Below are 15,473 nucleotides of genomic sequence, written 5' to 3' on the forward strand. Positions count from 1 at the left end.
GCTCCGGCATGGAGCCTGCTTCTCTCTCTGCCTGTGTCTCTGCCTCTCTCTCTCTCTCTGTCTATCATGAATAAATAAACAAAATATTTAAAAAAGATTTTATTTATTTATGAGAGACACACAGAGAGAGGCAGAGACAGAGGCAGAGGGAGAAGCAGGCTCCATGCAGGGAGCCCCATGTGGGACTTGATCCCGGGACCCCAGGATCACACCCTGGGCCGAAGGCAGACGCTCAACCACTGAGCCACCCAGGCGTCCCAAGTTTCTTTCTTAAAATAGAAATATTAACAGGCTAATGATGTGCCTTTGCACTTCTGCACGTCTGCCGCCACCCCCAGCTTCTGTGGGTGACTCCAGGTTTGCAGACTTGTGTGATGTGCCGTCTGTGCTTTGTTCTGCCCCCGCCATGGCCCCAACACTCAGTTCCGGGCCTTTCTGTGTTCAAGGAGGTTCACCAACTCTTTATTTCAACTTTCTCACTCTTAACTTTGAAAACACTTGTGATTCGATTTGGATGGCTAAATTTTTGATGTCAAATATTTCCTTCGAGACGGCTCATCCGTGCTCTGCTGGCCAAATTCTTCCATGGTTGAAAGGCTGTGTGATTCTGAGGTAGCCTGACCCAAGGGGACTATTCCAGAACCTTCTGGTGCCTAGTGCTGCTGGGAGGGCACAGACATCCGCCCTCCTGCCTGGACACAGACGAGGCACCGTTGGTCCTGGAAACCGTGATGTCCCTGTGGTGGGTCTCCGTGACCAGCGCTGTGACCGGGGTTTCCCAGAACAAGAGACAGTGTCCTTTTAATCTGCAGACTCGGTTTCCTCTTCACTTCAGGAAGACCGTGTCAACCCCGCATACGTATTTCTTGTCTATTCATTCTTGGGTCTGTCTGGCTCCTCTCCGTATCTAGTTAAGTAGAACCACATGAAATTGCCAGTTTTGATCACTTCTAAATGTGCAAACATGACATTTTCTCATGTTCAACTGAACACTCTTTCTTGGTGTTGCTCACGTGCTAGTTCTCAGGCACGAGCGTCTCACACCGGCCGGGACCTGCTGCCTGCGTAGCCGGGGCTCGGCCGCGTTCACCCAGTTCGCCGTGGCTTCGGGCTCCGGCCTCCCTTCCCCCGGGATGGATTGTTGGCCTCCATCTGTTTCCACGTCTCTGCAACTTTGCGTTTTATTCTGTTGTCTCTTTTCATCCTTGAATTCTCCGTGATTTCTTACTCTTTATTTTAAGCTACATTTCAAATGACTGATTATTATAACTTTTTTTTCCTATTTCTTGAAATATGTTTTAAGAATATGTCCTCTGATTTCTCATACCATTTCCTTCTCCCTGCTTCTTTTTCTTTTCTTTTATTTAAAGATTTTATTTATTTAATTTTTTTCTTTTATTTATTCATGAGAGACACAGAGAGAGAGAGAGAGGCAGAGACACAGGCAGAGGCAGAAGCAGGCTCCATGCAGGGAGCCTGATGTGGGACTCGATCCCAGCTCTCCAGGACCACGCCCTGGGCTGAAGGCAGATGCTCAACTGCTGAACCACCCAGGCATCCCTCTTTTTTCTTTATAGCTGGATGTGAAATAGTCGCCATCCCTCCCTCTTCCCTTCCCCCTCCCTTCCCCCTCCCTCTATACCTTCCTTGGTCCCTTCCTCATCCCTCTTCCCTCCACCCTGCCCTCCATCCTTTCCTCCTCCACCCCTCCCTTCATCCCTTCCTCATCCCTCCTTCCTCCAACCCTCCCTCCATTCCCTCCTCATCCCCTGCTTCCTTCCATTCCTCCCTCCCTCCCTTCATGTGTGCAGCTCTCTCACAACCATCTCTGCACAAGCTGAGGCTTCTGGGGCCTGGTTTACTTGGAGGAAGCCCCTTGATGTAACTACATAATTTAAAATTTAAGATCATTTCTGTAATGTCAACTCCTAGGCTTCCTCTTTGGGGCACCTGGAACCCTAGGTGATCCCCCTAGCCTTCCCCACGTGGCTGCCCATCTGGATGCTCCTCCCTGGTGTGGCCTCAACCCCTCCAGAGGCAGATCTACTCTAGCCTGGGGGGCCTCCCATGTCCCCGCATCTCCCCTGGGGTGGCTTCCCAGTTCCGTTAAGGCATCCTTGGCTTACTCCAGCCCCTGGTCTTCCACCCCCAGGCCTGTGCACCACCACCGGCCACCCAGGTGGACACCTGCCTGGTCCCCCTTTCCCTCCACTCATATCCAGCCTGTCGGTAAATTCTGTTGACCTCACTTTCAAAATCCAAGTGATCTGGACCTGATACTTCTTCTACCTTTTTTGCCTGATTCCAGCCACTGGAATGTCTGCCTCCCCCTCTTTGTATCTCTCGTGAATAAATAAATAAAATCTTAAAAAAAAAAAATTAGCAGCTCTCAGAGGTTTGGATTCAAGGTGGCGATGGAGGGGGTTTCTGGATTCACCTTTTCCAACAGGAACATAGGATCTAAACTAGCTATGGAACACTTTCCTCTGAATTCACCCCAAAGTAGTCAAGTGACTCCTCAAACTGCAGCCCTCCTGAGCCCCCCATGGCCTCCAGCTTTACCGACTGAGCCACATCTGCACCGGAGACCTTGTGCTTGTGTTGCAATCCTTGTCTGCTCTCCCGAGAGTGTAGACCCCGTGGGTGGGGGTTCTTCTATTTTGTTCACCACTGTGCCTGGTATGTAGTAGACAGTAGGCACCGAATGAACTCACGAATACAAATGCAGGTGGTAAATCATGACGGAAAGAAGCTCCAGATTTACAGAAAGAAGCCTGGGTTCCAACCTAAGGTCTCCCATTGATGTGACAGCTTTGTGACTTGAGCCTCTGATCTCCCCTGATAGCAGTGGCTGAGGCCACATGTGGCCTCAGAGCCCCTGCATGCACCAAGGGGTGACCCAGGAGGGAAAATAGGCAGAAGTAGGGAGGTCCTTGCATAGTGAGTTACAAGAGAAGCGTCTGCACCCTCAACCCCCCAAGGGAGGGGAGAGCACCCACCTATGTGTGTCAGCTGGGAGCCTGCGTGGTGAGGAGGGCTGGTGGCCCCAAGCAGGTGGCCTCCCTCTCCATGAACTCCCGTCTGTCCTGTGCCACGGCCACCCTCGCCTGCAATGAGTAACCATGACCTTCTCAGCTGATTGTCCCATAATGTCAGCTACTCTTCCCTTCCTTGCCTTTTCCTGAACTTGTGTGCAAGGACCATGTTGGGCAGCCCAAGGGGGGCATCCCACTTGCAACAGTTTGCACTGAAAAGATTTAATTTCGAAATGTACTGAATAGACTTAATATTCCCTCTTTTGTTGGGAAATTTCAATGATCGTGACTCAGCGCACGTCACGCAGTTGGCGCGTTGAAGGCTGACTTTTCTGTTTGAGTTGGGACACGTGGATTTTTCCAGCATGCAATCATGCCGTCACGCTGACAATTACAGGGGTTCAGAACAACACCCAAGTCCCCGGAAACCTGTCATCATACTGAAATTTACAACCAACTCTCTAGAATCCTACCTTTCCCCCTGGGTTTTATGTAAGTTCTGAGTGGTGAGCACTTTATGACCTGACATGGGCCTTTAACAGCTTTTTCTCAAAATGTGGAGAGAAAGCCTCCTCATCTTCCATGGCAGCTGGCTGCGCGCCTCAAGTGCGGTGCAAGAAGGTGGTGGAGGTTGTGAGGAAAGCCCAAGCTTAAAAGCACTTGGGTGCAAAGGTCCTGGGGCAGCAGCGGGGGAGGCACTTGGGGGTGCTAGTGTATCAGCTTGGGAGTGTGGCCCCTTTCAGTGGTTCTAGCTCATTGGCGTGTGAACACCTTGTATTGGGAGGAATCTCCAGTGCACATTTCCATCGTTCTGGCTGGACAGAGAATGGACTGGAACACAAGGAGGCCAGGACTGCTGAGCATAAGCCTCACCAGCAGAAAGCTGACAGGGACACTCAAAACCTCAGCCCTCACTTGATGCTGCCAGGACAGCAGGCTGGGCAGGTTTGCTCTGGGCTACCCGTTCCCTGGGAATGGCCTTTCCACCCACCTGCCCCCTCAGGAATGGGCTCCTGACCCACCTGTTCCCCCAGAATGGCTTTTCTATCCACCTGTTCCTTCAAGAATGGCCTCCTAACCCACCTGTCCCCTCAGGAATGGTCTTCCTACCTACCTGTCCCCTCAGGAATGGCCTCTCCACCCACCTGTTCTCTGGGAACAGCCTCCTGACCTCTATGTTTCCTGAGAATGCCCTTCCCACATGCTCAGGAAATGGCCGTCCTGCTCAGTTCTGGTGGCTTCCCAGCCAAATAGTAGCATAACCCATGGGCTGGTTCAGAGTTTTTCTTTCCTTTAATCCAAAGGACATTCTTTTTTATTTTATTTTTTTTTTTATTAAAAATTTTTTTTTTTATTTATTCATGATAGTCACAGAGAGAGAGGCAGAGACACAGGCAGAGGGAGAAGCAGGCTCCATGCACCGGATGCCCGACGTGGGATTCGATCCTGGGTCTCCAGAATCGCGCCCTGGGCCAAAGGCAGGCGCTAAACCGCTGCGCCACCCAGGGATCCCAGACATTCTTTTTTAAAATAAAGTTTATTGGGCAGCCAGGGTGGCTCAGTGGTTTAGTGCCGCCTTCAGCCCAGGGTGTGATCCTGGAGACCGAGGATCGAGTCCCATGTCAGGCTCCCTGCACGGAGCCTGCTTCTCTCTCTGCCTGTGTCTCTGCCTCTCTCTCTCTCTCTCTGTTTCTCTCATGAATAATTAAATACAATCTTTTAAAAAAATAAAATAAAGTTTGTGGTGGGGCATTGGGTGGCTCAGTCAGTTAAGCATCCAATTCTTGATTTCAGCTCAGGTCATGATCTTGGGGTCATGGGATGGAGCCTGGGTCAAGCTCCAAGCTCAGTGTGGAGCCCTGAGCAAGTCCTGTTAGGATTCTTGCTTCCTTTCCCTCTACTCCTACCCAAGATTTCTCTCTCTGTCTTTATCTCTCTCTAAAGAAATAAATTAAATCTTAAAAAAAAAGAATTTTCTTCTTTTTTTTTTTTGTATAAAAAAGTAGTCATTAGTTAGTTCTGGGCTAGCCTGTTAGGATATTTCAAGACTTTGTCCCAAGAGCATGCTTTCAGAACAAATGGACAAAGGGATGGTCCTGCTGTATAGACCCAGTGGGTTTGAAGCCTGCTCCTATGTCCTTGTGTTTCCCGGTCCCAGGACTGTGCCATGCTCTGCCTCTCCCCACACGGCTACTTCGTTTCCTTGAGAAACACATAAGGTGGTTTCTAGGCGCCCGAGGCCCTACTGGCCACTTGGAATATGGGGCAGAATGGGACACGGTCGTGTCTCCTGGTCCCCATCCCCGGCCTCCACGCTATCCATGCCCCGTTGTACTCCTGCGAGTCCTGGGTCTCCTCCCCGTGCCCTCCTACTAGGGCCCTCCATCTCATACCTCACTATCCTGGAGGAAGGCCAGTCCCCAGTGTGTAAAACAAGCAAGCCGTGTGTATGTCTTTGAACGAGGTTTCATATTAATAAACCTCACAGCAGAGAAAGGGCTCTTGGTGAGGCCTGGTGCCCCAATTTTTAATGAGCCGATATTGTCACCACATCTGTACCACTTGCCTGGCACCTGCTATCTGTTTCGCTTTTAGGTGACTGGACTTTTCATAGATGCCTGGTTTAGGTTCTCTGTGAGCTCCCAGGCTTTTATAACCAGGGCTGCACAATATCCTGCCCCCGGTGATGCCCCTGCAGTGCTGAACACAGAGCGACACTCTCCGAGCCGCGGGAAGTTCTGGGGGCCTACCTCATGGTGTTTGCACAGTTTTTTCCAGGTCAGGGCCTACAACATCAGAGTGACCAAAGCTAATCGCCCCACCCTCTCCCTTACTTCTCTCACTGATGCAAAGGGCCCTGGCTTTGGGGTCAGGATGACCTGGTTGCTGTCCCAGCTCCCAGACTTTTGGCCAAATTTCTTAGCTTCTCCAAGACCTGCTTTCCTTCCTAATTCCTTCCTCCTTTTGTCTTTCTTTCCTCAAGTCTTAACATGAAAGTCAAGACAGACCCAGGGCAGTTTGGACATCAGGCAAAAACCCTGCCCTCCACTTCCTGACCCTGCAGGGCAGCAGGAAAAGCAAAGGCTTTTCTAGATCGCTGTGCACAAGCCAAGTGCCCTATTGCCTGGTCTGTTCCTGGAGCCACAAAAGGACGGCCCAGGAGAAGGTGAAGACATCGTTATCCTGGAAGGAAAGAAACGTCAAAGTGAAGTCCAGCCTGTGCTCTCCACGCCGTTAGCTGGGAGAGGGGCTACCTGGGCAGGATGTGGTGCTCCGGGTGGCCGGCAGCCTGGTGTGCTCCCCTAGTGTGCTCCCCTGGTGTGCTCCCCTGGTGTGCTCCCTGGAGGAAGGGGGATTCTTGAGCCTGTGTTCCCCAATGCATCATTGGTGACGGCCCAGATGTTTTAAGGTTTTGGTCATGTTTGAGTTGGGCCGTTCTGATGCTGAGCCCTGCTGTGCCCTGCTGGTGTGCCCTGCTGGTGTGGCGAGGGGCTCACGGGCATCTACAGGCCCGGTGCCCCCCCCACCACACCCACCCTCAGCACACCTATCGACAGGGAGCTCCTTCTCCAGGCCTTGGATCCGAGGGGGCCTCTGACTTGCTGTGGCCGTGGGGTGTGGGCGGCCTGGGCCTGAACATTCTCTCACCCTTGCCCATCCCCGTAGAGCCCTGTACCCGCACGGGGCACACCTGCTGGAGCCTGAGACCCCACATGCTGAGCCACGCCTGCCACTTGTTTTGGCTGGGGGGCGGTGCTCAGGGAGGCCACCCTGCCCTCCCGGCTGACCCCGAATCATGAACGTTCCCCCCGGTCCACACCCCAGAACTGCCCAGACAATGCCCAGATCCATGAGCAAAGCACATCCTTGTGTCTTGCTGCTGAGGGTTTGTGGTTGCCTCTTGCGGTTGTCGCTGTGACAATAGATAAGCAATCTGAAAACAATACCGTCTGACGAGTACGCTCATTGCTAGAGTATCTGGAAGGTATAAAAATGTGCAAAGAGGAAAAAAAAAAACCACCCAAAAGCCCACTCGCTGTGCAGAGAAAACTGTCACGAACACCTCTATGCTCTAGACAGTTTTTGTAAGTGTATTTAGAGCAAAATTGAAAGCGAAAATCTGATAATTAACAATCATCCTCTGGAGCAACATTGTGATCTCTCTTGCTTTGGGACCTGGAAAGCTCCAGAGGACAATTTTGGCCCAACCTGGGGAACAGAGTAGAAAGTTGCTCAGATTGCTCTAGTGTGTGACTCTTCATTCTCCTGTTATCTCACCAGGGTGTTTGTTTCTTTCCTTTTTCTTTGATTTGACTCACTTTCTTTTTTCAAGATTTTATTTATTTATTCATGAGAGACACACAGAGACAGAGAGAGGCAGAAACACAGGGAGAGGGAGGAGCAGGATCCATATGCAGGGAGCCCGACGTGGGACTCGATTCCAGGACCCTGGGATCATGACCCGAATTGAAGGTGGACGCTCAACCACTGAGTCACTCAGGTGCCCCTCACCTTTTTATTTCATTTCATAACATGCATTTTATGTAAAGGTCACCAACTAAAGTAAAGAAAACAAAGTTTTGCTCAAACATACTGCCAGGGCTACAGAGCAGTGATGTGAAGACGCCGCACCCAGGCCTGATCTCACACCCAGAAGTTCATTTTTGTTTCCTCCTTTGTATCTTGGTGTCACGAGTGTTCATTGCATTTTGTCCAGGTCTCAGGTCTATGGTGAGCCGCTGCCTGGTGGGGTGCAGCCAGCCAGTGATCAGGGTGGCGGGTGGGCTGAGACCACCAGCCAGCGTCCCCGGGGACGAGGTGGTCCACCTGCTGTGGGAACGTGAAGGAGTGGGGGTGAGTCTGTGTTCGCGTGACGTGGTGGGAGCACAATATAGGGGCTCAGCATGTGGCAGCCGGAGGCCAGGGCAGTGGGGTGTGGAGGGAGGGAGGGCCGGGGTGGCCGGAGCAGGGGCCACACACACACTCTTCCTTCCACCGACCACGCACGCGCGGAGCCCATACTTTTCTGAACGGTGGGTGGTGGGTTCTCATGGGTCAGGAGCCACACATGCCAAGCCTGCCTCATCCTGGCCCCGCCCCCACTCTGGGCAGGTGACCCGCGCCCTTAGCCACCGACTTTGGCCATGCTGGGGGGTGTCCTAGGACCACATGCAGCTTCGACATGATTTCTGTCGCTTTTAACTAAATTCTTAAAAAAAAAAAAAAAGAATTGTAGGTACAAGAACATAATTTTTAGAAAGAATCCAAAGGGCGAGACTAAGACTTATACAAGCCCGTCTTTACACAGGAATCACCTCTGACTGGCTTTGAGGTTGTAGGATCCCAGCTTCCCTCCTTCGAGTGAAACCCCCTCCAGGCTGCCTGGTTGTACCTGGGCGTTCAGTGCTGTGTGCAGACCCTAGGATGAGCTCACCTTGCCTTTCCTGGCACACAATTTTTTTTTTCTTTGGAGAACTTGCAGCACTTAGACTGTTTCCTTACCCCACCCGGGGGGTTTGATAAGATGAGGTGTGATGCACCTGCTGCTGTTCCCAAACCCTCATCTCAACTCCATGGAGATAAGATCATACATGGGATATTTTCATAGGCCTAAGAAATATCATTTTGATGTGCTAATAGTTCTTAGGAAAGACATTTCATTTTTTTTGTAGGTTTTATTTATTTATTTTATTTATTTTTATTATTTTTTTTTATTTATGACAGTCAGAGAGAGAGAGAGAGAGAGGCAGAGACACAGGCAGAGCGAGAAGCAGGCTCCATGCACCGGGAGCCCGACGTGGGATTCGATCCCGGGTCTCCAGGATCGCGCCCTGGGCCAAAGGCAGGCGCCAAACCGCTGCGCCACCCAGGGATCCCAGGAAAGACATTTCAAACAGAGACACTGCAGTCTAAGCAGAGTCCTTTGGTTTTTTGTCCACAGGTGACGCAGAGCCAGGAGATGAGCCCCTCGTCTGGGCTCCCGCCGCAGTGAGGGTCAGGGCAAGGTCGAGCGGTTGACCCCCAAGGCCCCACCTGGCTCTTGTGTACTTGATTTTACGGTTCCAGGAGGTTGGGTAAGTGGATTTTAGCCATGAAAGGAAATAGGTGGTGCTTTCAGCTACAAGAAACAGAAACTCTGACTCAAACTGGCTTTAAAAGAAAAAAGGAAATGTATTACCTCACACACCAGGAAACGGGAAGTGCAGGGTGGGCGTGGACGTGGATGCCGTGAATCAGTGGTTTAACTGGGTTCCGCTCTTTCTCCAGGGCTGCTCTGCCCTGTTGTCAGACGCTGAGGCCAGCTAATCCTCCTCTGCGCCCAGCCGGGCTGTCCCGCCCCCGCCGCACCCACACCGTCCCCAGGAGAGGCACCTGCCGGCACCCAGGGCCTTCGAGGTGGTTCCGAATCCAAAGCCCAGGGTGAGGCCCAGAGTCCCGGCTCCCCGAAGCCCCTGGGGGTTCGTGATGCACAGCAAGGCAGAGACCCCTGCCCCGGCTGCCCGGCCTACCTCCTGGCCTGGGAAGGAAGCCCAGGAGGGCGAAGTTATGATGAGACAGGACGGAAAGGGAATGAAATCTCAGCCGTGTCAGCAGGGGAGAAGCTGGCCGTGATTGTGGGGGGCAGATCGCTCCCACCCCCTCCGTGGTCCCAGCGTGGGGACCTGAGAGTAGGCTCCAGGGAGGCCAAAGAGCAGCACTTCAGGAAGCAGGCCCTGGGAATCCAGCTGGCGCCCCGGGTGGGGGGTCTCCTGCCGTCTCCCCCAAGGCCTCCAGGCTGCTTGTGCATGTGTGCATCCTGCAGAGCAGGGCCCCAGGGGGCTGCCGGCCCCAGGCCACCTGCCCCGGCACAGGAAGCGGGGTGCAGTAGCGCCCTGCCCCCGTCCTGGAGGGGACGTGCCACCTGCCAGTGACGCAGGGCCCGGTGACCTCAGGTGCTCAGGGCCCGGGCTTCCCCCGCACCTGCCGGCGGCCCTCACAGGGGAAGCAGAGCATCCCAGTAACGGGTGCTGCTGGTGGTGGAGACAGGAAGGTGACTCCGTCCACACTGCGGGACGCTGCTGCGTGGCACTTCCGGAGGATGGTCCTGGGCAAGTCCCTGGAATCCTGTGTCCTTTGTCACCTACCCCAACTTCCCACTCATCCGCACTGGCTCTCTTGGACTCATTCCCTGGCTCCCAGGCGGCGGCTCCCACCACTCACGTCCTTCTTGGCTGCCGCCTGGCACGTCCCAGCACGTCTTACATCAACTCCAGGGAGCATCTGGCCAGGCGGTCGGGGAGTGTCCCGCAGGAGGTGTGTTTTAAGGGGTCCCCTGCACACCGCTCACCGCTCGTAGCCCCGTCCCAGACGCAGCCAGTCTCCAGAAACAGACCCAGCCTCGGTTCCCGTCTCAGCCCAGTGCAGACTGGCCCTGGGGCCTTGGGAAGCTTCCCAGTCTCAAATCTGTAATGTGGAAAAGGGGAAAATAGTCATTATCTGAAGGTAGCACAGTAGGCATGGATTTCGGTGGTAACTGCGATGTGCTTGGGCCATGCCAGTGCGCCATGCAGGGCAGCGTCTCTTCCTCCTCTGGCGCAGGGCAGAGGCCCGGGAGGGCCCCGATCAGGGATCCTGTAGAGAGGCCGCGGGCATCAGAGGCTCCGTGGGGCCCAGTGCCTGAGCCTGCTAGAAATTAATGGCTATTAATCCTAAATGTGAAAAGAGAGAGGGACAGAGACAGAGACAGACAGAGAGAAAAGAAGACAGGGCATTTCTACAGCAAAGGCCCAGAGCAGAGGCCTGTCCGTCAGCAGACGGCGTCTGGGACTGCAGGACGGCCGCCCGAGCACACCAACCCTTGTACCGACTGCTTATGACCATGGGGCCGTCCCCTGTTGTTCACTCATTACACACACCTCCCCAGGGGCCACGGTGGATGTCCCGTAGGACTGCGGCAGGTGCGGAGAAGTTAAATGATCTCACTCGTTTTCGCTGTCATGGTCAAAACAACTTGTACATAAATACTATGAATAATCCAATCAGTTTTGGATTTCTGAGTGCTATTATATGAATAAAAATACCCTGTAGTGTACATTCAAAACGAATTCCTTCCCAACACAAAGAGAATTCTTTGCCAAGTGTGACTTTCACGGCCTACACTCCCTCTTCCCCACCAAGAAAGACCAAAAAAAAAAAAAAAAAAAGAGAATAAAACAGGAAGCAAGAACTTGGCGCGGTTTCGCTGTGTCGTAGTGGAGGTAATCCTGAAGATTCTGGGTGGTTAAACACACCAGCCAACACCTGAGGTGTCAGGGCAAATCCTTTCTTATTAAAAAGAACCACAGCAATTTAAAAACTCATATAAAGATAAATTTACATTAAAAAACCCTACCCTCAGTTTTTGGCTTTTTTTCCTCTCTGTACCATACATACAGGCTAGTCAAAAAAAAAAAAACAAAAAACAAAAAACAAAAAAAAAAAACAATGAGTGAAAAGATGGGAAAATACAAATTTCCGTAACATCCACAGCCTGGCCCATGTCTGTTCTGAGAGCCACAATCAGCGCCTGGAGAACCACCTTCTTGTTTTGCTTCTCCTTCTCCGTGCTTGACTGGAAACAGAGCCCACAAGTGAATTCTCATGAAAATCGGATCATGTTATACAGGTGACTCAGTTCCCCCTCTTTCACCTAATGATGTCTTGGACACTGTGCATGCAGCTGTGGGTCCACAGCCCCCATCCCCATGGAAGGGTGCACGGCAGGCAGTGTCCAGGGGCTCCTAGGAAACAAAGGCTTTGCTCCGTCTGGTATGGTAGCCCCGTCGGGGAGGCGTCTGCTCCCCACAGGCCCACCCTCCGAGGGCAGGGGAGAAGTAATGCGAGAGGAGCGCGCTCTTCTACATACATACCTGGAGCACGAGGAGATCCTGCCAACCAAGACCTGAGGTGTCCTCTCTTCTTCCGTGTTTTGGGCAGCTTCCCAAGGCGCTGTTTGGACCACTTGAAATTAGAACTCAGACACCAATTCCCCAGCTTGCAAATCCAATCTGCTGCCCGTGGACCTGTGGCGAGGCCCTGCAAGTCCGTTTCCAGATGATTCCTCCATGCACGGAGTCGAGAACACAGATTCCGACTCTGGGGTCCAGTGTCACGGGTGGGCGTGCTCCGTGTATTTTCCTCCTCCCTCACCTGTTAGGACTTAGCACGGCCATCCTGCTTTGGTATTTCTGCTCAGATTTAGTTTTCTTTTCTTGGAACAGTCGGGTTTTCTTTGTCACCCTTTCACGTTACGGTTCCGTACCTGCTCTTCGCGCTTACGCTAAGCGTCTTAGCAAGGCTGCTCCACCCAACCAGACCTGAAATAGTATCCATCCCCTTCTGGAGAAGGCGAACGTGGGAGCACTTGTGCATCTGCCTCTGCAGCCCCTCCTCCTCGTGGCTGGTCTAGTTCCATATCGTTGTTATGCTTCTTGATGTTCACTGTCAACGACCACATTAGTCGCTGCTTGTGCACATCTCGTTGTTCATCATTCTTACCAAACCCCATTATCCCTTTTGGTTCTAATTCTCTCCTCCCTGGATGAAGGTCTCTGGTCATTTTAGAGGTGGTGACAAGTGGTTGGCTCTCAGTCTCTGTCTGGAAATGCCTTTCTCTCTCTTGCTGTTGAGTTGTAGTTCTCCTCAGCACAGTTTCCTGAGAAATTTTGTGCCAATCGACTATCAGTTGAATTAGTGGAATTTTTGGTGGTAGTATGTCTCCCGGTGTTCTAATATTTGGTCTTTGACCTTGGTTTGTGACCCCAGGATCCTGAAACCCTTGTGAATTCCTAAAGGACAAGAACACTAGAAGCATCTCTTGTCGGGTAGTTCATGGCATTAACATCTCCATCTGTACAGGATAAAAAGGCTAAATCGCTCTCACCCAAGGATCCAACACCATTAGGACCGAAAGAACAACAGCCACAAGCACGTGCACACCTCAGTTAGCCGTCCCAGGTGAGCGCTCCAGAACTGCAGGTAAACTCTGCTCCATGAAGTCGGCCTGCCAAGCAGGTGTATGGGGCGCCCCCACCTTCAGCGTGTGACTTCCGGGGGCAGGGGTAGGGCCCGAGTGCAGGTAGAGAGCTTCCCTCTCAGGACCCACTACGGTAGGCGCATCATGGGTCATGTGCTCCGTGGGGAGCCTACTGAGGCAGAAGGAGGACTGGATTTGCCAGCCGTCTCTCACGTCTCCTAAAATGGAACTCCCTTTATGTTGTCTAGTCTTTCACACAGACCTGGTGAGTCTGGAACCTTCTGGTCAGCCCCCATCACCTTCTTGGTGGTGGTGCTACAGGTTCCAGCTTGGGGTCCCCTATCTTGAGAAAGAAAAAGGAAAGGATGAAAGGCAATGGATGATTATCTTTAAGGAAAATCAAAGAGCAGAGGAGAGAGGTGCATTCTGGGTTTTTATTCAGGCTTCACGGGGCTACGGGAACAAGGTGCCAATGTTTAAGGGCGCCGTTGAGCGCTCTTATCCCCGGGGTCTGTGTCTGATGGAGCCACTCTGCTGCCCACGTGTCGAGGACCCGGGCAGGCGGGTGACGTAGCTCACATGGTCTTTCCCTCATTCCTCTGTGCCAGTCATGTCTTTACCTTTGAGCATCTTTGGGACAAATCTGAAGACATGTGGCTTTTTCTTTTCCTTTCTGTTTTTTGTGCCCAGATTCTATTTTATTTAAGAAGACCTTCTCTTTCCTGGACTGGGTTGTATTCCCCCATATTTCTCATGGTTTGTTATGAGTTTTTCCTCCTGTCTTTCTTCTCTCTCTGCCCCACACCCCGACCCCCGGGACATTTTATAGGATCCTGGCTGGATTGTCTGATTTGTAAGTTGTGCTTTGTGTCACTCTCTGTGGGGGTTTCTTGAGGTGGGGAGCTGGGTCATGGTGGTCCTTCTCCAAGGGCTTTCTGTGGGATCCCCTCAATCCACTGTTGGAGGGAGTGTGCCAGGGGCCCTCACTGGGCTGACGTCTTCCTCTGTGCTGGAAGTCTGAGTTCCTCGAATCCCCACGGCTCACAGTTCTTTCTCGGAGTAGTTTGTATTTAGTGTCTCTTCCTGGGGGTCATTCTTGCTGGTTTCTGCAAGTGGACTTGGAGGTCCTTGTTTCTCACTGCTAGCAAGGATTAGGGCGATAGTGCTTCAGGAAAGGCTTTATCAATTTAAGACAGTTTGCTGTCCTGATGTTGGAAGGCCATCCCAAAGATGTAAGATCCTAGAGAACACGCAAGCTCAGACATGGGGACGACAGTCCATATCTGTGGATGAGGTCCTCTCTCTGTATCTGAGACTTATATTTAGAATAGTTTGGCATTCATGTCTTTATAAGGCTAAGAATATGAATTAATTTTGTTAAGATGATCTCAGACCAAGTGTACGTGTGGTATTTTAAGCTTGACCTTTGGCCTTTAGAGACCTTGGCAGCAAACCCAATGCAAGAAAATAAAGATGCTCCCATCTGACACTTCATTCAGATGACGGCCCGGCTTAGTGCACACGGCAGTCTCGAGGGCACACCGTGACACTGCAAACGGCAGACAGTCTATTTTGGGTCTTGAAATATATTCCTGGATGGCGCAGATGGCCTCTGCTGTTGCAGACTGCCGTGCACGGTGGGGAGGCCCCAGAGTGCGCGCTGGGATGAGACAAGGCGCTAACAGAGGCTGGGAAGCAAGCCTGACTCGGAGCAGACAAGCCATTTACCACCTAACAAGACACATCAAGAAGTGTCGGGTGGGGAGCCAGGAAACAGAGCACTCGAAGAGGCATCCCCCTCTGTCTCCTCTCTGCCGAACAAAATACCTTCAAAAGTCAATAGCAAGGGATTTCCCCTTTGAAACTCTTATTCACTATTGACCCAGGAAGTCTGGTGGGTGGTTTAGTGATCAATGAAAGTCGGGTTTGCAAAAACGTCCTCATCTGGTGACAGCAGCAATGAAGTCCCTAGATGATGCCAAACAGTCCGTAGCTGCATCCGTGAGATGCTTGTGCAAAACGGTCCCACTAACGGGGAAAACACTCCAGGTGCCCAATGATGACTTTTCCTGTTTTCTGACCTGTGGGGTCAGGAGCTGGGGCCTCACGTGACTGCACGTGACTGAGGAGTTGTCAGGCACCAGGGCTGTGCCTCGACCCTTGGGGACTCTGCAGTCTGGTGCCAGGTCTTGGGTATCTTCCACAGGAAGTGAGGCCCGGAGACTGACTTAGTTTCTATGCATATTGCCCAGAGACTCAGAAGGTAACACCACCTGTTTTTCACTATCGATGAGACATCGAGGGAGCAGCGGCTCCTTGCTCCCAGACTCTTGGCCTGAGCCCGTGGGATACCGCCTGGACTTGCCGTCTTACCTGTTGTGCGGTGTCGGGTCAGCTCGGGCTTGGTCGCAGCACTGTCTTCCTGGAGCCCAGTGGAAGCGGGA

General features: G+C 52.2%; 1 long non-coding RNA gene across 1 annotated transcript; it reads right to left on the reverse strand.

Annotated features, from left to right (window-relative positions):
* Positions 1–9,182: 9,182 nt before the first annotated feature.
* Positions 9,183–12,319, reverse strand: LOC140595646 (uncharacterized). Its single transcript, XR_011997416.1, has 2 exons — positions 11,924–12,319; positions 9,183–10,478 (listed from the first exon to the last, which is right to left on the reverse strand). It is a non-coding gene; the product is annotated as an uncharacterized lncRNA (long non-coding RNA).
* Positions 12,320–15,473: the final 3,154 nt, after the last annotated feature.

The sequence above is a fragment of the Vulpes vulpes genome, chromosome 1 (genome assembly GCF_048418805.1).
Source record: "Vulpes vulpes isolate BD-2025 chromosome 1, VulVul3, whole genome shotgun sequence".
Classification (NCBI taxonomy): Eukaryota; Metazoa; Chordata; class Mammalia; order Carnivora; family Canidae; genus Vulpes; species Vulpes vulpes.